We start from the raw sequence: 22,821 nt of genomic DNA on the forward strand, positions 1-22,821 counted from the left end.
TATGCCACCTAGCCGCCCCAAAGACAAGTTCTAATCCAGCCATGGATCCCTACTAGCTTTTGGGACCTTGAGTGAGTCATTTAACCTGATTGTCTCATTTTTCTCATCTGTAAAATAGGAATAATAACAATACTGACTTCCCAAAAGCATTGTGAGGATGAAATGAGATAATATTTGTAAAATGCTTAAGATGGTGTCTGCCATAAAGTAAATACTTTATAAATACAAGTGATATGATGATAATGATAATAATTGAAAGGAGGGAGGGCTGAGTGACTAGTGAAACCACTTCCTCCTGGTTTTAAATATGAAACCATAGGACAGCATGTCAGCTACCATAACCATGAAAGCTAGGGTCTGGACCAGGCTCTGAAGAAGTGGAGATATAAGAAGAACATGGTGTCATGAATCCATGGAATTATGCCTCATAAAATGACAGTCATTGTAGAAGTTCCAAAATTCTACCCTCAAACCTAAGATTGGCAAATTGACGACATGCAGCTCACCATACTGAGATAATCCCTCGATGACACCAGTATGATGACAAGGCCTGGGGTTTACTGTGTGGGTGGTGTTGTAACTCAAGCTGAGGAAGCCAGTTTCCCCACTGGCTTCCATCTTGGCAACACTAGCTCCAGCCAATGCAACAACATATTTTGTATGTAGCCTAGTGATAAAACTGTTGCAAAGATATTACATTCATATATATGGTCTCAGAAAACCATTTATTCAATCGATGGATAAAATCTATCCACTCCACAATGTAGTTGGGTTGTATTTTTTTTTTAGCTTTCAAGTTAGTTTCACTATTTTTTTTTTAAATGCTTCTGTTAAAGAGAACCTAATTCAAGTGAGAAATCTTATGAACTTACTGGATTTGGTTCCCTTATATATGAGACAGTTGGACGAAACGATCTCAGTGGTAACTTTCAGTCTAAAATCTAAATTCCAGGGGGGCGGCTAGGTGGCGGCTAGGTGGCGTAGTGGATAAAGCATCGGCCTTGGAGTCAGGAGTGCCTGGGTTCAAATCCAATCTCAGACACTTAATAATTACCTAGCTGTGTGGCCTTGGGCAAGCCACTTAACCCCAATCGCCTTGCAAAAAAAAAAAAAAAAAACTAAAAAAGTAAAATAAAATAAAATCTAAGTTCCTATGATCTTAAATCAAAACAAGTGATTTGTTTCAGTCAATCTCTTTCTGTACCACAGTGTTTGTCTGGCATATAATAAGTTCTTAATAAATGCTTGTTGATTATCTCTAATCAATAGGGATCATCAATGACAAGAGATCTTTTTACAATGAAGATTAATTTACTGTCCACAATGGTGCACATACTCAGAAACACAAACATTAAACTGCTACATATTTGGGGACATTTGATAAAACATCATTGTAATCTAACTATCAAGCATAGTGAGCTATCAATGAAAAGACCCCATTCAGCACCAATAGAATCTTGCCCCTGGACCAGATGACTCCAGAGGAAAGAATAATGCTGGTGCCCCCCACCCCAGACTTACATCCTATTCACTTGCATGACATGGCATCACCTGACATGTCATGGTCCTCTTCAAGAGCACATGACAAATAACAACAATAAATATCACAAAATTGAGTCCTGGGGAAAAAAAAAATTGAGTCCTGGGCCAATAATGGAAAGGCACTCTTATATTCTGCAGAGGCATCAAATTCTTGGCAACTTCAGGCTGGCCAACCTTCCAAGTGGGTCCCACCTTGATTAAATTTAACTTAGAAATGTTTAACAAAATAAGGAGAAATAAAATATAACATAGACAATACTAATTTGCAGTCTTCTGAATAATGTTAATTTGTAGTATTCTAAGGGAATATTCAGCCCAAATGATATTAATTTGTAGTATCCTAAGAGAATATGCAACTCATAGAGATCCATTTCTATTTGCATTTGACACCTTTGGTACAGTGGACAGGAGTCCAATCTTGAAGTCAGGAAGACCTGGTAGGTTCTCACTTTGAACACTCATTAGCTATTATATACAGGCAAGCCACTATCAAATATACACAGCCCATCCTCCAAACTGTCCCCAGCTTTGTCAAAGACAATCAACTTCAGACAAATCTCTGATCTGCATTGGTAAGAAAAAGTTTTTACACACCAGAAGTTGTTCACATCTGATAAAATCACAGAACCAGATGCAAAAAACAACCCAAAAAAAAACCTTATCATTCCAACTTTCCTAATTCTAAGTTTATGTGTCTTTGATCCCTGATATACTTATCAAAGATTCTTGCTAATAAGAATTAAAACCAAAACAGAGACTATAGGATTTAAAAAAAACAACAGTTGCCTGCAAATAGATGCCAAATCCCACTTGACAGATTATTTAAAACATCTTATCTATTAATTACAACATGAAACTAGATGATTTCTAGTCAAATGATTTAAGGTTCAGAGTCTTCATTCATTGAGAATGATCTGCCTTTCCATCACCACTCACCACTTAAATTAGTCAGGAACACACTATACTCTCAAACACTCATTCACTTTGCCGCTGAATCATTGCCCACTTTACACTTTTGGTGACTGTTTCACAAGTATACCTCATCTGCCCAACTAAACTATAAACTTCTTAAAAGTAGAGAATGAAAAAAAAAAGTAGGGAATGGATATCCACATCTCATATTCCTTACTGGGTCTCATAAGCTCATTCTAGAAATATGTGAATAGAAGAAGAAGCAAATATAATTATGTAAACTTCTAGTGAAAAAATATTTCAAAAATCACTTTTTATATGGGTATACAAAACAGAAAAACCCCTTATAGTATAATGTAAGTAATTTGCCTTCAACATTGAAAAAAAAACTAATTTAGGCAGAAGTTAAAGGGGTAGAGCTAAATGTAATAGTGAGGGCAACTAGATGTAACAGAAGACCTACCTACATTCAAATCCCAAAACTGTCACATTACCTGGAAGACCCTGGGCAAAAAATAATTTTCTGTGCCTCAATTTCTTCAACTGCATAAAAGAGGGACAAATTTTCTGAGAGATGATCTCTAGAATCTCTTTCATACCCAACAACTGATGATTGGGGTGGGGGAGAGGGGAAGAAGAGAGAAAATGTACAGTACGTGCCAAAAAAAAAGGCACAAGTGGCAAACCATGCCAACAACATGCACCCTTGCTACCAAGAGTAATAATTATTATATTTATTCACACTCTGAAAAAGGCAGAATTAGCTCATCTCTGAAGGACCCTCAACTCAGCATTCTATAACACAATTAGTAAAGAAAATCACACTATAGTATAAATAGGTTTTTTGTTTAAAATATGAAAATCAATTTAGATGCCACTTAATTCTTGTTCTCCACAGCCTCAGGAAGGAGTCATAATTAGGGGTGGCAGGCAATATAGTCCTAGGAGAGTTCTACAGGAGAAACAAGAGAAGTGCAAAACAACCTTCCTACATCCCATATTAACTAAGAATGCACTAATGAATCTGCCCAGAGTTTCATTCAGCTCAGTAGCCATTCTGTCTATAACTAGTAAAGTCAGGGGGTATGGGCAGAAGCTGCCCTGTGCTATGGTCTCCTCCAAAAATGATGGCTGTACCCCAGACATCCCAAACTCCCTTTAAAATCTCACTAGACAATGCCAAAGGACTAACAATAAAAACTGTTATCTAACTCCAGAGAAAGAACTAGAGAACTCTGATTGAAAACTGGAATATATTTTTTCAAAGTCTTTATTTTTCTGGCTTTTTTTTCCTATATGGCAAAAGTGGAAATACGCTTTGCATGACATCATATGTATAATGAGTATCATATCTCTTGCCTTCTCAATGAGGAAGTGAGGGAAGGAAGGGAAGAAGAGAATTTGGAACTGAAAATGAACATTTTTCAAAAAGAAAAGTAGAACTTGGATAAAAAGAAATTTGAAGGAAAATAATTTAGACAAAAATAGTGCATTCTCAAACATTTGCAGATAATAACACGTATGGTGTTCAAAGAAATTAGAGATCACAACAAACATGGTGTATTCAGGGGACAGTGAGGAAGCTAACCTAGATGGAATAAAGAACACACCTGGGGAAACATAGTATGGATAATAAAAGTGGGGTAAAATTTAGGGGTAGTTCAATTACAAACTCAGAAGTATGAATTTATATCTTTATAACTATAATAATAGAGGGTGTTGGGGGGTGGAGAGAAAAACTTAACTAGACAGTCTCATCCACAAAGGCAGATCAATTCCTAATTTTTCTTGAGAAAACCAAGTAATAGAATTGAAGGGACCACAAAGGTCATTCATTTCCAATCCTCAATGTACAAATGATAACAAATGGTTAAGTGACTTGCCCAAAGTCACATATGGATGAAATGACAGAAACAGGTCCTTTGATTTGAGACAGAGGATTCTTCCCACCATACCATTCATAACTAACATGAGCACAGGCTAGGAGTCAAGTTCTTTGGTGATAAAAGGGGCAGACTTGTCTCCACTTCTTCCTGAGACAAGAGAAGCAGGACAGAATGTCCCTCCCCTTACTTATTCCCCTAGAGGAACACACAAAAATACTTGAGCATCCCTATCTTAAAGCAGAAGCCCACAGGTTTCCATGACCACTGTGTCACCTGTTCTTCTATTTTTGACTTGAGTTCAAAACACCAGAATCACAGAAAACAAAAAATAAAATTTCTTTAGCCACCAATAGAACTATAGCTATAGCTATACTCCTTTCACAGAGTACTTGAATGGAAGGGACACAAAGAAATCCAAAAAAATTACCTGTTTGAGGAGTGTGCAGATCAGCTTCTAAGACTCCTGCCCAGACAGCATCTGTGCAAAAAACGAAAAATATTTTAGGGGAATTTTGAAACATCACATAAAAATCATGAACTGAAAATGAGAATCACACAGAGGGCAACAAAGAGGTGCATGGTGAGTTAAAGTAGGCAGCAACACAGAACCTAGAAGCAGGTAGGAGACAGAGTAGACAGCTGTTTTCAGTCATGTCCAACTCTTGATGACCCTATGCCCTATGAACCATACTATCCATGGGGTTTTCTTGGCAAAGATACTGAAGTATCTTTTCTCTAGAGGATTAAGGTAAACAAAAGTTAAGTAGCTTTCCCAGGGTCACACAGCTGTAAGTATCTGGATTTCAACTTGGGTTTTTTTAACTTCAGTTATCCACTAAGCCCACAAGCTGCTTCCTAAAATAAGGAAGAGAGAAGTACAAAAAATGTCTCAGACACTCAAAAGCAACATAATAATCTTGGTAAGTTACTTAAACTCTGGTAGACTAAATTAGGTTGGCTTTTAATATTTCCTCTAGTTCAAAACATATGATTCTATTAATCAATGAGGAGGTCCAGAGTAAAATATGGCCTCAAAGAAATTAAAGATATATGTATAGGTCACATATGGTGATATATGATCACATGAAAGAGAAAGGGATGACAGTTTAAGTTCTCCAACATAGATTTCATCTCTTGAATCATATTTAAGTGGAGAGACTCCTGTTAGGTATGGACAAAGAATCATACAGAATTGGACAGGCATGGTTGAGTTACAATTGCTATCACTGGAAGAAACAGCTATGAGATGAGATGAGATGAGATTACAGGATCCACTTTTGTCTTTTAAAATGTTAATAATGAGAGCACATGCTAAAGGACTAAGATTTCTCTGGCCTAAGCAATGTTCTGGAAATACACTTATAATACAAAGAGGTGAAAACATTATCCCTCACCTTCAAATTCACAGTCTGTTGGGGGAAACAATATGCAGATAGCTATGAACATACAAGATATATGACAGACCCTACCACCACCACCAGGTCACCTTGCTATGATGGCCCTAAGGAGAGCAAACCAAATATTTTCATGAAATGGAGAAAGATGACTACTCTGAGTCAGGTTGGGAATGGACTCTGGAGCAATCCAAGCAAAGACTTGGTGGTTTCAGTGAAAGGATTACATAGACAGAACTGTTGTCCATGTATGGATTGGATTAAATGTTTTCTAAGGTCCCATTCAACAGTAAAATTCCAAGTCTGTTAAACCAGTATTAGAACCAAGTTGTCACAATGTGTATTTTTTTCTAATGGGGGGGATGGGAAACCTTTTACTTTAAGTCATTCAATGAATAAATATTTATTAAGTATTGTCATTCCCTACTCAATGCAAGTCATCTTGGACACTATTTTTGGAACTCACAAGCCTCCATGATACAAAGGTTCAAAGCTATTCCTCATTCCCCAATGGGTGGAACTACTAAAAAAAAGTTTTTAATATATACATTGGATTTTGGCTGCAGCCTTAAATTGTTCATTTCACACATTCAATAATAATAATAATAATAATAATCTGGCAGTTATATTTTGTTTAGTCATTTCAGCTGTGTCCAACTCTTCGTGACCCCATTTTGGGGTTTTTTTTGGCAAAGTTACTGGAGTGGTTTACCATTTCCTTCACTAGCCCATTTAACAGATGAGGTAACTGAGGCAAACAGGGCAAAATGACATTCCCAGGAATCACACAATTAGTAAGTATCTGAGGCCATAACTGGATTCAGGTCTTCCTGACTCCAGAGGCATTATATTGTACCATCTAGCCACCCCTCACAGCTTATTTATCACCTACCATGAAGCAAATACTCTAAAATTATCATCTCATTTGATCCTCACAACACTGGGATATAGGTACTATCATTTACCTCTAGTTTACAGGTAAAAACAAAGACATATATTGAACACAGTTAATAAATGTTTTGAGGCTGGATTTGAACTCAGGTCTTCCAGATTCCAGTTCTAGAACAATAGATTCGAAACCAGAAAAAGAAACTATTAATAGCAACAAACATAAGAATTAACATCAACTAGATCATGTTGCCATCAAACAAAGAGGACTACTGTTGGAGTTACTGTGCAAAACAACAAATGATTGGTTTTTAACCACAAGTATTATCCATTGAGTAATGTGCTATATCTAGATACCAGTTATATTTCAAGCCAGGTTAATCATGGCATGGAAGTGAAATTAGTCATCAACATCCATAGAGAAGCCCAAAAGTTTATTTGTTTTAATAATATACAGAGTCAAAACTGAAGCAAGTCAAATTGCCCGAATGTTCCCAACCTCCCTAATCTTTGTCCTTTTCACCCTCTTAGGAGGTTTCAGTTTTCTCCTTATCTCCACTATCAAGCTCCTGGAAAGAGAGCTACACTTGAGAAGCAGGAAGAGCTGGGTTCGAATTACACTTCTGAGACATTTACCAGCTAGCCATGTACCCATGAACTTAACTATAAGTCATTCAACTATATTTGGTACCCTATTTCTGGCAATATCTACCACTTACCTAGGCTCTTAACTTTTTCTCTCCCATTCTCATCCTATATGGGACTTTTCTTTGCATTCAAGTACTGTCTGCTTTATATTAGAGGTAGTATCACCACATTAGAATGTTAACTACTTGAGAGGAAGGGACTGTGGCCTTTTATATATTTGCATCTTTAGTATCTCATCCATATGTCATCTCTACAGTTCATAACCTTGAACATAAGAGTCAATTAAAAAAAACCTTAGTTGGATGATGCTAATTTAATTAACTCATCTTTTGCTCCTCTTTTCTCCTTCACTCCCAACTCCCAGAAGTCTTCCAGGTCTAGGCATTTTTCTTTCCAGATTCCTGTTTATGCTCTTATAATAATTGCCTCGAGACTGGTGTCCCTAGCTCTAGTCTCTCCTCTATTCTAATCCATATTGTACCCTTCTGCCAAATAACTATCCCTAACTAAACATCAGGCATGCTCAACTTAATAGCATTAATTAGTTCCATGAAAAGTGGAGATGAGGAGAAATAATACTGAGAGGGAAAGGAGATGGGGGTAGAGGGAAAGGGAAGAGGGAAAGTTACTTCTACAGAAGCAATGCTATAAATATAATAGAATAATCAATCAACAATCATTTATGATCACTAATTATATGCTAGTCACTGTGATAAGAGAAAAGCAGAGTAATAAATAAATCAAAAATTATTTATTAATCATCAACTATGTGCCAGTCATCCTAATGATACAAAGACAAAAATTAAGAGTCTTAGCCTATCATAGACTATTGCAGAAGACAAAACATATGCCTATAAGTATAGACAAAATAAACATAGGGGGAACTGGGAAGGAAAAAGGGAAATAAGAAAGGTCTTATAAAAGGTGCTTGCATAGTTTTAAAGGAAGTTAGAGGTTTTAAGAGGTACAGGTGGAGTAGGAGTGAATTCCAAGAAAAGGAGTAGGGAAGGGAGTTGGGAACACTGCCTACTAAAAAGCACGAGATGAACTGAAGAGATTGTGAAAGCATTGGAGCCAAAGAGTAATAGGTTTTAAATGACAAACGGAAGAGTTTGTATTTGATCTTACAAGAGGAAGTTTATCAATTAGGGGAGTGACATGGTCAGAAGTCTCATTCTGGGAAGCTGTGTGATCAGACTGCACAGCCCCACCCATCCTTACCACTCTGGTTCAAGGACTAGCAACCAGCTGGGGTAATCCCTGGGTAGGTATATAATTTGTGTCTTTGGTGTTCAGCTGAATGATAGAATGGAGTTTGAAATATGATGACTGGGTCCAATTATAATATTTAAATGGGATTATTACAAAATGACTTTTAGATATCCATCATCATCATCATTATCACCTCAGCATCATTGTCACAATGGAGACACCATACCTATCTTCCAGAGCTGTTGTGAGAAGAAAATGAGATAACATTGATTATGAGTAAAGCACTCTGCAAATTATTATGTATTATTATAACTGCTAATTATAATTACTATGATGATTTATATTATTGCTGTAAATTTAGGGCTAGAAGAAATTCTTAGAGATCACTGAGTCCAATTCCCTCATTTTACAAACTCAGCTCCCCCATCCCCAAGATTAAATAATTTGCCCAAAGTTCATATAAGTAGGTAGAAATGTTAGGATGTGCTTGCAGGACAATGTTACAGTGACACTATAAAGGCATGCCATTTCCAGTCTCTGAGATCTGCTAACGATATCACATGTGGCTACTACCTAACTACCCTAACAGCACTGAACCTCAGTTTCCAAATTTGTAAAACGGAGGTAAATAATGTCTAAAGTAGTGGTCAGGTGGCTGTGATAATCAAATGAGACCCACCATGCCTAGCAGAGTTGATGTGATGACTAAATGAACGGGCATATGTCCTCTTAAACTGCTAAATAAATCAGATACTTTCATTATTCCCTGTATTATGTCACTTACCTGTTTAAAACCCTATGATGGCTACACAATCCCTGTGCTTAAGGGTTACAAGTGGTATCCAAGGCCCTTTCCAAGGTGCCCCAAATCTCTTTCTAATCAAATTTCCTATGTAAATTAACTCACCACTTCCATTCAGACTAGTCTAAGAATTGCTTTCCCTCACCCATCCCTTAAAAAAAGCCATACTCACACACTCCACTTCCTTCAAAGTTTAATCTAGTAGTTCTGATCTTCCAAAGAAAAAAAAAAGAATATACTTTCAATACTCTTTTTTTAAGGGGTTTTTTTTTTTGCAAGTCAATGGGGTTAAATGGCTTGCCCAAGGCCACACAGTTAAGTATCTGAGACTGGATTTGAACTCAGGTGCTCCTGACTCCAGGGCCAGTGCTCTATCCACTGCACCACCTAGCCACCCTTCCTAATACTTTTTTTTTTTTTTGCAAGGCAAATGTAGTTAAAGTGGCTTGTAGGAGGCCACACAGCTAGGTAATTATTAAGTGTCTGAGACCAGATTTGAACCCAGGTACTCCTGACTCCAGGGCCAGAGCTTTATCCACTGTGCCACCTAGCCGCCCCACCCAATATTCTTTTAAGTGTAATCTGTATTACTAACATTCTCTCATAACTTTCTTAAATATTGTTTTTCAGGCTGATTTTTTGTAATCCCATTTGGAGTATTCTCGCAAAGATGGTCAAGTGGCTTGCCATTTTCTTCTCCTTTCACAGATAGGAAATTGAAGTAAATAGGGAAAAGTGACTTGCCCAGCAGTACCAACTAGTAAGCATCTGAGGCCAAATTTGAATTCAAGTCTTCCTGACCCTAAATCCAAAGGTCTATCCGTTGAGCCATCTAGCTGTCCTTTATTATTCTACTATTAACTTTCTATACACATATTCAAATGCACAAATAAGACCCTAAAGCGAACTTCTTCACCTTGGAGACACTGATCACCTCTACCTCCCACCCTAAGATGTCCAGAATCAAGCTGCCTTGGCTATTCCTACAGTTTGGATTAGATGGAAGTAACCAACTCTAGTGAAATGGAAACCATCAGAGGTTAACTATCTGCAGTGTCTCTATATGTCCTATCTAAGGCACTAAAGTAAACTAAAGACTCTGAGCCTTTCTCCATAATCTCTAAATATATTCACTCCAAAGGGAGCAGAACCAAGAGAACATTCTATACACTAACAACAACATCGTGAATTGATCAACCTTGATGAATATAGCTTCTCTCAGCAGTTCAGAGTGCTAGCGCAATCCTGTTAAATCAGCTATGGACAATGCTATCCCCATGCAAAGGAAGAAAAACAAAACAAAATCAAAAAACCCTTCAGAATCTGATGAACCCTATGTTCACTTTTTTTAAAAATTACTCTTACATACTTCTTTCCCTTAATCCTAATCCCTTGCACCAAAAATGATTAATCTGTAAACCTGTTTAACAATACATGTGTACGTACAACATTCAACTAATTGTTCACTGCTGAGGGGAGGGGGTGGGAAGGGAGAATGGAAGAAAATTATGTAATTTTAAAAAATAAAAATGCATAAGGATAAATGTTGAAAAACTTTCATAACATATATTTGGAAAAACAAAATATCAATTAAAATTTTAAAAATATATTCACTCCACAAGGAAGACATCAGTTCAAAGGAAACGTGACCTAGGTGTACATATGGACTATTTGTGTACAACCTGTGGTAGAGCATCCCAAGATCATATTGGTCTGATCAGTCACCCAGTCATCTCTCACCATTGTACACAGTAAATTTGCCTCAAAAACAGTGATGTCATTTTGGCCTTCTTCAATAACAAAGGACAAGAACTATAGTCTCTATAGCTGAACTTTCTTTCATGTGCTGTCTCCTCCAAAAAGAAAATTAATTCCTTTCAAACTAAGAACTGCTCTCAATTTTTCTATTTGTATCCTCAAACTTTGGCACAAGTAGGCACTTAATAAATGTCTTTTTTTTATCATCACAGTATCTGACACTCAGTAAATGCCTAATAAAGTGTTTTTTGATCGAAGACTGGGATCCTGCTCTCACTGAGTTTATAGATTAGACTATTGGTTGCTTATGAGAATATACTAAGATAATAGCAATGCTTTCATGGCAAAGCCTTAAAATCTTTTTCTTCATTATCATCATTGTCATCAAATAAGAAAAGTAACCTGGAGCTGAGATTCAGAAGTCAGACACTAAGTAAAATAAAGAGGCTTTGAGCTCTCAGGATACCAAAGGTTTAAAAATGCAAATGCTTCAAACCTTGAAACAGGCCCCAAACAGGAAGTTTGTGACAAACTTTAAAAACAAAACCATACAACTGCAAGAGATTTAAATGAGTCAGATAAGATTTAAACACACACACAACACACCCATAAAAAGCAAACTAAGTAGATAGGAAGAGTGGTTTAAAAAAATACATTTTACATATATATATATATATATGCATATATATATATACATATATATATGCATATATATATATATATATATATATATATATATCTCTCACACATATATATGACTACCTCAGTTGCTCAGAACTACCCAAATTTTCCTACAGGTAACCCAAATGCCTCACAAATACTAGAATGTCATTGAGTACTTGCTTATCTGTCTTCCAAGCAGGGCTCAAATAGGCCCTTAAGCTCCCAAGGGGAAGAAACCTTGAGTTGCATGCTAAAAGATGCACTAGTAAATATTTTGCTGGAGTGTGAAGAGGTTGAGGAGGGGGTAGGGGTGGAGGTGGGGCCAAAGGAACACACATATGTGCATAAGACACTTTTTTTTAAAAACCCTGCTTGCCTCAGTTTCCTCATCTGTAAAATGAGCAGGAGAAGGAAATAGCAACCACTCTAGTGTCTTCGCCAAGAAAACCCCAAATTAGGTCAAGGAGAGTCAGCCACCCCTGAAGCAACTCAACAACAACAATATTAGTTGTTGGATACCTTGGCAGTTTCCAAGTCTCAATCTATTCTCTATCTACACCAAGTCTTTCCTGATCTCTACCCCTACCCCCCACCAACTATAAGTAAATGGGGGCTGCTCTAAAACACTGGCTTCTGTTCTTTCACCCTCAATTCAATTTAAGCATTTATTAAGCTCTTACTATGGGCAAGGGCTTTGGGCATAAAAAGAATCCTCCTCAAAAAAGAAAAAAAAGAAAGAACTAGCTCCTGCCCTCAAGGAGCTGACATTCTACCACTCTACCCAGCACATTCACCCACCAGAACCAAGTTCTACTCTGCTTGGCAGTGTGTTGAGCTCATAGATTCAATGAAATGGCCTGGGTTTCTAAGCTCATCTTGTAATGGTGGGAAATTTTAACAACCAAGAGGGGAACTGACCTGACCAAGGTCACACATCCATGAGTCAGAAGGACAATAAGATTAGAATTTTCAGCACTCAGGCTTCCATTCACAGTTGCCTAGCTTCAGAACCAGTATTCCTTATTCTATTTTGCTCTCAAGACTTTGTCAGGGTTAGACCCATATATCCCAAAGGTCTAATCATATCAACCACCCACCCACTGAATGAACTCCATGGGCTTCCTATTGCCTCCAAGATCCTATATAACAAAATGTTTTAGCATTCAGAGCCCTTCCTCCTACCTTTCCAGTCTGCTCACACTTTACTCTCCCCATCCTGACCCAGGTACTCTTCTGTTCCATAAATGATACTCCCTATGAACATCTCAGGCATTTTCTCCACCTGTCCCAAGTGTCTCCCTCCCCTCCACCCACTGACCTCCCAGGCTTCCTTAAATCCCTACTAAAACCCCACCCTCTACAGAAAGCCCCCCACACACACACACCTTTTAACTCTAGCATCCTCCCTTCCTTAATTAGTTCCTACTCCTCTGGTTGTAGCTTGCCTTATCATACCTATTTGCACATTGTCTCTCCATTAGACTGGAAGCTCTTCTAGGGCTGGGACTATCTTTTGTCTTTTTTTTTTTTAATTGGTAGCATTTAAGTACTGACACATAGTTTATTGATTGACTTTGCTTTGATTGACTTTTCAGGTATAGTGCTTTTCACCTTTTATCAGTTGTCCAATCCCCAGTGGAAGAGGGGAAAAGGGAAGGAAATAAGAGGAGAATAAGTACTTATTAAATTAACCAGCCCCTGTGCTGATGCTTCTTTGATCCTAAGAGGAGGTAGATGCTATTCTTATTAACCCCATTTTACAGCTGAGGAAGCAAAAGCAAACAGGGTAAAGTGACCTGCCTGAGGTTACCCAGCTAGTTTGAAGCAGTGTCTTTCTGAGTCTACACCAGAGCTCTAACCATTAATCCACCTGGCCGCCTCACTGGATGAAAAGATCCCCCAAAGACATCGAGCTTCTCTTTTGATTCACCTCCTCTCACAGCCTTTAAACATGAGGGTTCCACATATCACTTACTAAAGTTTAGCATTTTCTAATGCCTGCTTGGTGAAGAAGAAATAAAAACAACTGCTCATATTTTTCCATCAAGCTCTAAGGTTTTATTAAGCAAGTGAGAGTGGGAGGTGGCTATACCCATTTTACAGATGCAGGAGGTATTCCTAGTATAACCTACTATGCAAAGCCTTCATTTTATAGAAGAGGAAACTCAAGCTGATGGAGCAACTTAAAGATCACAGGTTCAAAGATTAGAGGGAGAATTGACCTTAGATGACATCAAGTCTAAAACCCAGGAAATAGACCCAGAAAGGTGTTAGGCTTACACACACACACACACACACACACACACACAGGTAACAGAAGTCATATTTGAACACAGGTCCTTAGCCTCCAATCCTGGGCACTTTCCACTAAGTTGTCCAAAACAATAGATAATAAATATTAGAATCAGAATTCACACCTAGATCCTTTGACTCTAAATTCAACACTTTTTCAATAGTACCATGATATGCATTAAGCTTCTGATTTGGGACTAATTTCTTTCCCTTAAAATAAATTTTATACCCAAACACAACATATATATCCGTACACATAGATATACCCCCTCAAAAAACACCAGTTCCAGAGTAAAGAGGATAAGGAAGCACTCCAAAATCTAGTAACTATTTAGACCAATGCTTCCCTTTGGCCCACCTCAGACACAGACAGAAACTATCAGTTTGGCTTCCTCTTTAGACAACCAGAGCCAGCCCTTTCACCAATATTAGCTTATTTTTCCAAAATAAAAAGATGACTCATTTAAGGCTCAAAACTGAAAATTCCAATAAGAAAGAAGAAACTACACAAAATATCTTCTAAAATCTCCCTCTCCACACCCCCTCCATTGAGAAGTTAGTACATAAAGTAAGGTAAGGTAAAGCCTCTCCCACTAGGCACCCACCAATTCAGAATTTACTATGGAAATAACATCTTCCCATCATTTCTTCCTTCTACCAAAATTTACCATCCTAATAATGATGATGTGATGATAAAGGGAACTTCCCAGCTCAAATCAATAGCTTTTTCAACCAAGAAATCATTAAATTCAGAAGGTTTTCCTTAGACTTCCATCTTTTGGGTCCCCTTAAAAATACTTTCTCTTTAAAGATTTTTATGATATACCATTGAAATGTGAGAAGCCTACTGTGAATTCTGGGTTTCTCATTTAATTATTTTATTATACTTTGCAATTCGTTCCAATTTTTAGGACTGCCGTTTTACCCTCCACCCTCCCAAAGTTTATCTAAATGTAACTCTCCCCCCAAAATTCATCTAAATATGACTTCCCTTCAAGGAGTACTTAAATTTCTAGAGAGTAAAGACTATTGTCAATCTTATCTTTGTAAAAATTTACTTATCTAGATATGACCACCCCAAAAATATACATCTATCTAAATGTGACTTTTCCCCAAGTAGAATTTAGAGGGTAAGGGCTGTTTTCAATTTTATCTTTATATCGCCAGTACTTAGCACAAAGCTTGATATCTAGTTAATCATTTAATAAATATCAGTTGAACTGAATTTATTCTAATTATCAACTCTGGACCTCAGTTTCTTCACATATAAAATGAGTGGAATAGAAGAGAGAAACTCTCAGGTCCCTTCCAGCTCTAAATCTATGCTCCTATGATTCTAGTTTATAGAGAAATATTCATGGAATATTTTGCAATACATACCTCAATCACTAATTTGGATGAGGTTCTTCATCATCTCAAATTCCCACTTTCATTAATATTTCCAGAGAGGGGCAGCTAGATGATACAGTGGATAGAGCACCAGTCCTGGAGTGGGGAGTACAAATCCAACCTCAGATATTTAATAATTACCTAGCTGTGTGACTTTGGGCAAGTCACTTAACCCCACTGCCTTGCAAAAAAAAGTTTCAAGAAAATGAACTTTTATCTAGATCAGAAGTTCTTAACTTGGGGCAAACTTTTAAAAAAATTTAATATACTTTGATAACTAAAGTTGGTTTTCTTTTATGATCCAATGTTTGCTAGCCACTTTGTTTGAATATAAAACAAAAATTTACCTAAAAGGCCATTTTGTGGAAATTTCACACAAGGCAGGTACTCACAAGGAGGTCAGAAGAAGCAATACAAGGACAGTCTCAAGTTCTCTCTGAAGAGCTTGAAACTGATGGTGAGACATGAGAGACAATGGCCAAAGATGTCCCACGTTGGTATGCCCTCATCAAAGAAGTTGCTGTGCTCTATGAGCAAAGCAGAATTGCAATAGCTCCAAAGAAACAAGAGATGTACAAATTTAGAGACATCACCACTCCAAATATTCATAAGGACTGTTTGTGTCTAACCAGTAGTGGAGCCTTTTGAGCTCAAATTGTTCTGATCAGTCATAGGTAAACAGACTGGACCTTGATCCAGTCTGAGTGAGAGTGGGAGGTGGCTATACCCATTTTACAGATGCAGGAGGTGTTCCTAGTATAACCTACTATGCAAAGCCTTCATTTTATAGAAGAGGAAACTCAAGCTGATGGAGCAACTTAAAGATCACAGGTTCAAAGATTAGAGGGAGAATTGATGCCCTTTTGGTCCCCTTCATGAATGAAGGACAATAACAAATCAATCCCTGATGAAATAATCTCAAAATAGCCAAGGGAGAGGACTCAGTGTAGTCCCAAAACTCACCCCTGGAATTAGAGCTACAACAAAAGGGAATATTAGGTAGGAATAGATACTCCCTTGAAGGGTAATTAGAACAAATGAACCTAGGAAGAAACTTGAGGAAAGTGCATAGAAAGAAAAAAAAAATTATACTACTCGTCTTTTTTTTTTAAGAGGGGAGGTGGGAGAGGAAAAGCAATAGGCATAGTTCCTGAAAGCTATTCAGTGACTTGGTTTCTGAGAAATGTGGCTAGGGAGATTTGAGGAAGGTATTCAAAAGAAGAGGAAACTTTAGAAAAACGCATGCAGCAAAGTCTGGGGTAAATGTTCTCAAGGCCCCATCTCTCTTATCCCCCCCAAGCCACACCCCATCCCTTCAATCATGATGTCTCCTTCTACATCATACTTCTGATATCAAGGAGGATCTGGGTACATGGCTGTAAGTGGATACACAGGAATTGGGGGGGAGGGGGCGAAGAACTGAAAATTATCAGTGATCCTTTGACCCAGCTATAACACTACTAAGCTACTTATACCTCTCAAGAAATCAAAATAGAAGGGGAAAAAAATACACACACACACACACACACACACACACACACACACACACACATACACACAGAAATATCTAAAGCAGCTCTTCTTGTGGATGCCCTACCATTGGGGAATGAGCAAACAAATACTGGTTTATGAAAGTAACTAAATTATGGACATTTTCATTTTCAAAAGAACTCTGATGCAGAGAAAAGTGAGAAGAACTAAAGAGAACAGTTTATTCAATGATACTATTATACAGAAAAACAATTCCGAAAGGCTTGAGAAATTTGATTATAGTAATGGTAAACCATGAGTCAAAAATAATGAAAATGAAACATGCTACTTACCTCCTGACACAGAGATGAAGAACTTAAAATAAATAAAGATATTTTTGGCCATGGTTAATGTGGTAATTGACTATCCAACTATGTATTTAATTTGGGGGTTTGATTTTTATTTGCTTAATGAAGGTAGGGACAAGGAATTCAGGGAAGGGACCCAGTAATTTTTTTAAATTCCTGTTAACTTTTTTTTTTTTTAGGTTTTTGCAAGGCAAATGCGGTTAAGTGGCTTGCCCAAGGCCACACAGCTAGGCAATTATTAAGTGACTGAGACCGGATCTGAACCCAGGTACTCCTGACTCCAGGGCCGGTACTTTATCCACTATGCCACCTAGCCGCCCCCCTTTTTTTTCCTGTTAACTTTTTAAAAAAATTTTAAAGAATAAGAAATGAAAGAATCAACCAGTCACCTCCTAAAAGAAATCCCAAAATGAAAATTCCCAGGGAGCTTCCAGGTCAAAGAAAAATATTACAAGTATCCAGAAGGCAAGAATTTAAGAATTTGAGGAACTACAGTCAGGATCATGTATAATTTAAGAGTCATCACTATAAAGAAACAAAAAAACTTGGAATATGCTATTCCAGAATATTCAAGAATAACTTACCCAGAAAAACTGAATTATAATGAGAAGAGGGAGGAAGAGGGAGAATGGTCCTTTAATGTAAAAAAAAAAAATTCCCAAGCATTCCTGATGAAAAAGTTAAAGCTATTGTAAAACTGAAGTATAAAAGTTAGAAGTGAACATTTTTTTTTAAAAAGGTAAACATGAATATACAAGGATATAAAACTAAACAAGGATGAACTTTTTCCATTCAAATATGGCAAGATGAGACTTGTGTCCATTATAATCCCTATCATCATTGAGGATCATATAGGGAGTTCAATTAGACAACATTTGTAAGTGATTCTGTTATGTCTATGATGTTAAGAAAAAATGGAAACAGAAAGTGGGAGGAAAACAAAGCTTAGGGAAATTATCTCATATAATGAAGGTGTACAAATAAACATCTAGATGAAGGGGTGACAGAAGAGCCTACCACTTGAATCTGAATTCATTTGAATTAGTAAAAAGAAGGAAAAATACACACATACATGGTTGGGTACAGAAATATGTCAATTAACAGTGAAATAGGAGGGAAAGATGAGAAGGGAGAAAGGGAGATAGAAAATTAGAGGAAAGGTAAATTAAGTAAAAGATTAGTCCTACACATAACAAACTCTAAATATAAACAAAAATTTATAGATCTTGAGGTGGCAAAGAATGGGAATTTGAGTAGGGGTGCTCATCAATTGTGGAATAGATCAACAAATTATGGTATATAAATATGATTAGTGCTAACATGCTTATTTATAAGCAAAATGATCAACTAAAGTTCCAAAGGACTGATAGAAAACATGCTTCTCACCTCCTTTTAGAAAAATTTAGAATGAGACAATGTTTTGTTTTGTCTTGCAAGGCAATGGGGTTAAGTGACTTGCCCAAGGCCACACAGCTAGGTAATTATTAAGTATCTGAGGCCGGATTTGAACTCAGGTACTCCTGACTCCAGGGCCAGGTGCTTTATCCACTGCGACACCTATTTGCCCCGAGTCAATGTTTTGATTGACTATACATGTATGTAATTGGTTTTGTTTTTCCTATGTTCTCAGTGGGAGGGGGGGAAAGAAGGTAGATTTTGATTAATTTAAACAAAACAACAAGTAAAATTTGTGAATTCTAATCAACTCACTTCCAGAGGATTCATAATGAAACAGGTTGCATAGCTCTGCATTTCTGCATAACAGAAAAGTGAAGAACTAACCTTTTTTTAATTTTATTTTAAGGCAATGAGATTAAGTGACTTGCCCAAGGTCACACAACTAAGCAATTATTAAGTATCTGAGGCTGGATTTGAATTCAGGTCTTCCTGACTCCAGTGCTCTATCCACTATACCACCTAATTGCCCCAATGTGAAGAACTCAGAGCACAAATTGAGACATTTTCTTTTAGACATGGCCACTGAGAAATTTTTGTTTTGCTTAACCAAAATGTTTGTAATAAAAATTTTGTTTTCCTTGCTTTCTCAGTGGGGAGAGGGGAGTCAGAGGGAAAAGAAGACTAACCTTTATTTTAAATACAATTTAATTTAAAAAGAAATAACTTCAATAAAGTAACAAAATATAATAGAATCCATCTCTTCTCAAAAAGAAACGGGGAAAAAATAAGAATTCTATAATTCTGTCTCTGACCCTAGATCAGGAAAAAAATAGATGCTTTTCCATAATGTCACATCCAAGAGATAAACTAAGTCCTCCCCTAAATAATGTTAATTTCTCAAGCACATAAGTGAACTTTTTTTTTAAGTTTTTATAGCACTGGATTAAGTGGCTTGCTCAAGGCCACACAGCTAGGTAATTATTAAGTGTCTGAGGCCGGATTTGAACCAGGTACTCCTGACTCCAGGGTCAGTGCTCTATCCACTGTGCCACCTAACTGCCCCTACATAAGGAAACTTTAACAAAGTATGAAACTTCAAAACTGTCAGCCTCTGAATCAGGAAGTCCTGGGGTCAAACCTATACTTGAGACATATCTGGCAATGAGATCCTGGATAAATCAAATACAACTTTCAGTGACCTTGGAAACTCATTAAAATACTAAGTTGTGGGAATAGTCAACAAGTGCATTTGTGGAGGGAATTTCATCATTGGAGGTTTCCAAGAATTTTAAAGAATTGTGGGAAGTGAGTATCCTTCCACTCTCCAGAACTTCTTACATGTTGTTACTTTCTAAAATTGGTACATCTAATCCCAGTAGAGTACAGGATAAGTAATAGAGGAAGCCCTCTATGAGTCTGGCTTTGTAAATCTTTAATAACAGCAATTCATTATAAAACATCATTAAAGTTACCCCATCGACACCTCAGCCCCCCCATCTCTCTATGTACTACTAAGAATGCAGAATAGAACCTTCCCCACATTTTAAATGGCCTAACACACTTGCCCTATATTTCACCCAAATATAGGGATGATCTGGCACAGTGCAATTGAGTGTTTCTGGATCTTTTCTTACTGAGATCATTTCTATACATAATTTATACCTGTTTCTCTGCAACTGTCACTTTAAAAAAATCATCCTTCATTTGAATTCAACTATATGAATAAAATAGTATGAAGTAAAGATATCAAATACTTGTGTCCTACTGGCTCACAAAACTCCTAAATTACAGCCCCAACCAGTTTGAAACAATATAATGCTTAACAAAATAATTTAAAAGTATAACATAATGTTAATTTGTAGTTTTTCTAAGTCAATATGGAACCCTCTAGGATTTGTTTCTATTTGAGTTTGAAGCCACAGTAAAAAATAGCATGTTGGACTGTCTCAGACACTCAACTATGGACAAATCATTTAATTTCTATTTGCCTCAGTTGCCTTATCTGTAAAATGATAGCAAGAGGCAATACTTATAGAATGTCTTAAAGTTTATGAAGTAACTTTTTGTGTATCACCCTATTTCATCCTCTACAACTCTGATAGAAGGTAACTGACTTGCCCGGGTCACACAGCTAAAAAGTGTCTCGGACAGGATTTGAATCCAGATTTCCTGATTTTGAGTCTAGTACTCTAGTCACTACTGTTAACTGCACCTACCTTACAAAGTTGCTGTCAGGATTAAATGAGATCCTATAGAAAATGTGCTTTGTAAATCTTCTTTAAAGGTTGCAAATATAAATAAAAGTTCATATACAGTTAAAGAACTACATAAGGGAATTCAAATTAGATATTGCTATTTTACCAACAATATGCATTTATGTGCCAGGCACTCTTCTAGGTTCTGGGGTCTTATCAGTAAAGAACTTCATGAAGGCTAACTATTATAATTTAGCTGTATTAAAAGTCAGTTCTAAATACAGTGATCGTCAAACCATCTCTAGTTGTTTCAGCTGCCATGGTCAAACTATAATGGTTACAATGCCTTCAGACCAGAAAGCGCTACAGTATTGTGTACTCCCTAAATCTGTTCTATCTTTATCTTTGACTCTCTACTTCACTGCTCAAAGAGCACATGAAGTTCATTGTTGAGAGTGTGCCATGGAACCCACCACCACACCCTTAAACTATTATTATGTCTTTGTTTCACACAACTAGAAGAACTGAAGATTAACTATTATTAGTATACATAATATACCTAGCTCTTACTATATTAAAGTATATTTCTTTAACTATGTAAAAACCTATATTATTATATTTGTAACCCCACATCTAGTAAAATGTCTGACACTTGTTGATTAAATGATTAAAATACACATGAAAACAGCAATATTAAAAAAATGCCTCTTTTCCCTCTCCCAATTTAAATTATAAAGTTCTCTGGAAAGTAAGTCTACCCAAAAGAATAGGAAAGACTTAGATGATTGGTCAATGTCTCCCCATTCTTCGGGTTCACTGGGGAGCAAAGACTATGTTACTTCATTCTTTATTCTCTTCCTTTCCTGCCCTCATCTTTACCCTTAGCAATCAGCTCTACTCCTAAAACCTGCTCTCTCCATACTGGGAGTAACTGGTTCAGCTGGGGTGTGAAATAAATCTAGTGATATCATGGTAATAATGTCTTTTGGTTTTTGAATCCTAATTCCAAAGCTAAACTAGGTTTGTATTTGGTAATTTCATTAATTTTTTTTAAAAGTCCAAACCTCAACATTTGATAGATAAAGCCCCTTCCAGGTCTGAATCCTATGAAGAATCCACAACTGGAACAGTAACAGTGTTTTGATATTCACTTTTTCTAGAAAGATGATTGAATTGAATAAATACAGAATGTCCATCAGTTGACAGGCTACTGATATATTATTAATATGCTGTGATTTTGATATATGATTAAGGTATCCTGTACTTTGGTTACCTTATCTGTAAAACTGAGATATCACTTCTAGTACCTACCTTGAAGGGTTGTTTTAAATGAAGAGATTTGTAACATAGAAATATCAGCTATTATGACTCTATTATTTACTGCTTGTATGACCTCTGGGTCTCAGTTTTCTCATCTGTAAAATCAGAGAATTAGAAGATTCCTTCCAGCTCTGAATCTATGGTCATCATGATCATCTTTATTGGTGGTGGTGCTGATGTTGTGATGGTTGAGAGTGAATGGGTAGCTATAGCTGTAGTATGCAAGGGTACTCCAAAGTCCTACCCACCCCCAAATAGGCAATATTTCTTCTCTGATAAATTCAGAGTCTGAGTCTTCCCACCATTATAGATGGTTTACCTTAAGGTTTGGGGATTTAAAACTCAGGGTTGGATCTAGATCAGGACTGTCCAACTTTTTAGCTCTTCTGGGCTGCTCGGTCCAATAAAAACCTTTCAAATGCCTCAAATAGAATCCAAAATCCCATTCATGAATACTAAGCATCATCACCACCAAACAATCAATAAAACTCAATGGCTAGAATGGGCTCCAGAGGGCTGCAGGTTGAAAACACATGATCTCAGGTCTTTTTCAATTCTAAGATTCTGGATTTTAAAATGCAAGTGTGTTGTCTGAGTGTAAACTAACACAGGGTTAGTATCACAACAGTGCAGGAATGGATTAGAGATAAGAGCAGGGGAGCAGAGAATTCTAGTGGAAAGAGA

At 36.9% G+C, this 22,821-nt stretch overlaps 1 protein-coding gene across 15 annotated transcripts in view; it reads right to left on the minus strand.

Moving 5' to 3' along the window:
- Positions 1 to 22,821, minus strand: part of TRERF1 (transcriptional regulating factor 1) — a 292,412-nt gene that overhangs the window by 176,564 nt on the left and 93,027 nt on the right. For 12 of the 15 annotated variants that reach the window (XM_074236954.1, XM_074236962.1, XM_074236961.1 and 9 more), the window contains exon 2: positions 4,768 to 4,818. The gene's annotated coding sequence lies outside the window, so the exon portion shown is untranslated. Of the gene's footprint in view, positions 1 to 4,767; positions 4,819 to 8,491; positions 11,676 to 12,623; positions 12,985 to 22,821 lie in introns of those variants that run through there. The other 3 variants (XM_074236955.1, XM_074236951.1, XM_074236952.1) reach the window with 2 other exon arrangements.

Source organism: Macrotis lagotis, chromosome 5 (assembly GCF_037893015.1).
Source record: "Macrotis lagotis isolate mMagLag1 chromosome 5, bilby.v1.9.chrom.fasta, whole genome shotgun sequence".
Lineage (NCBI taxonomy): Eukaryota > Metazoa > Chordata > Mammalia > Peramelemorphia > Peramelidae > Macrotis > Macrotis lagotis.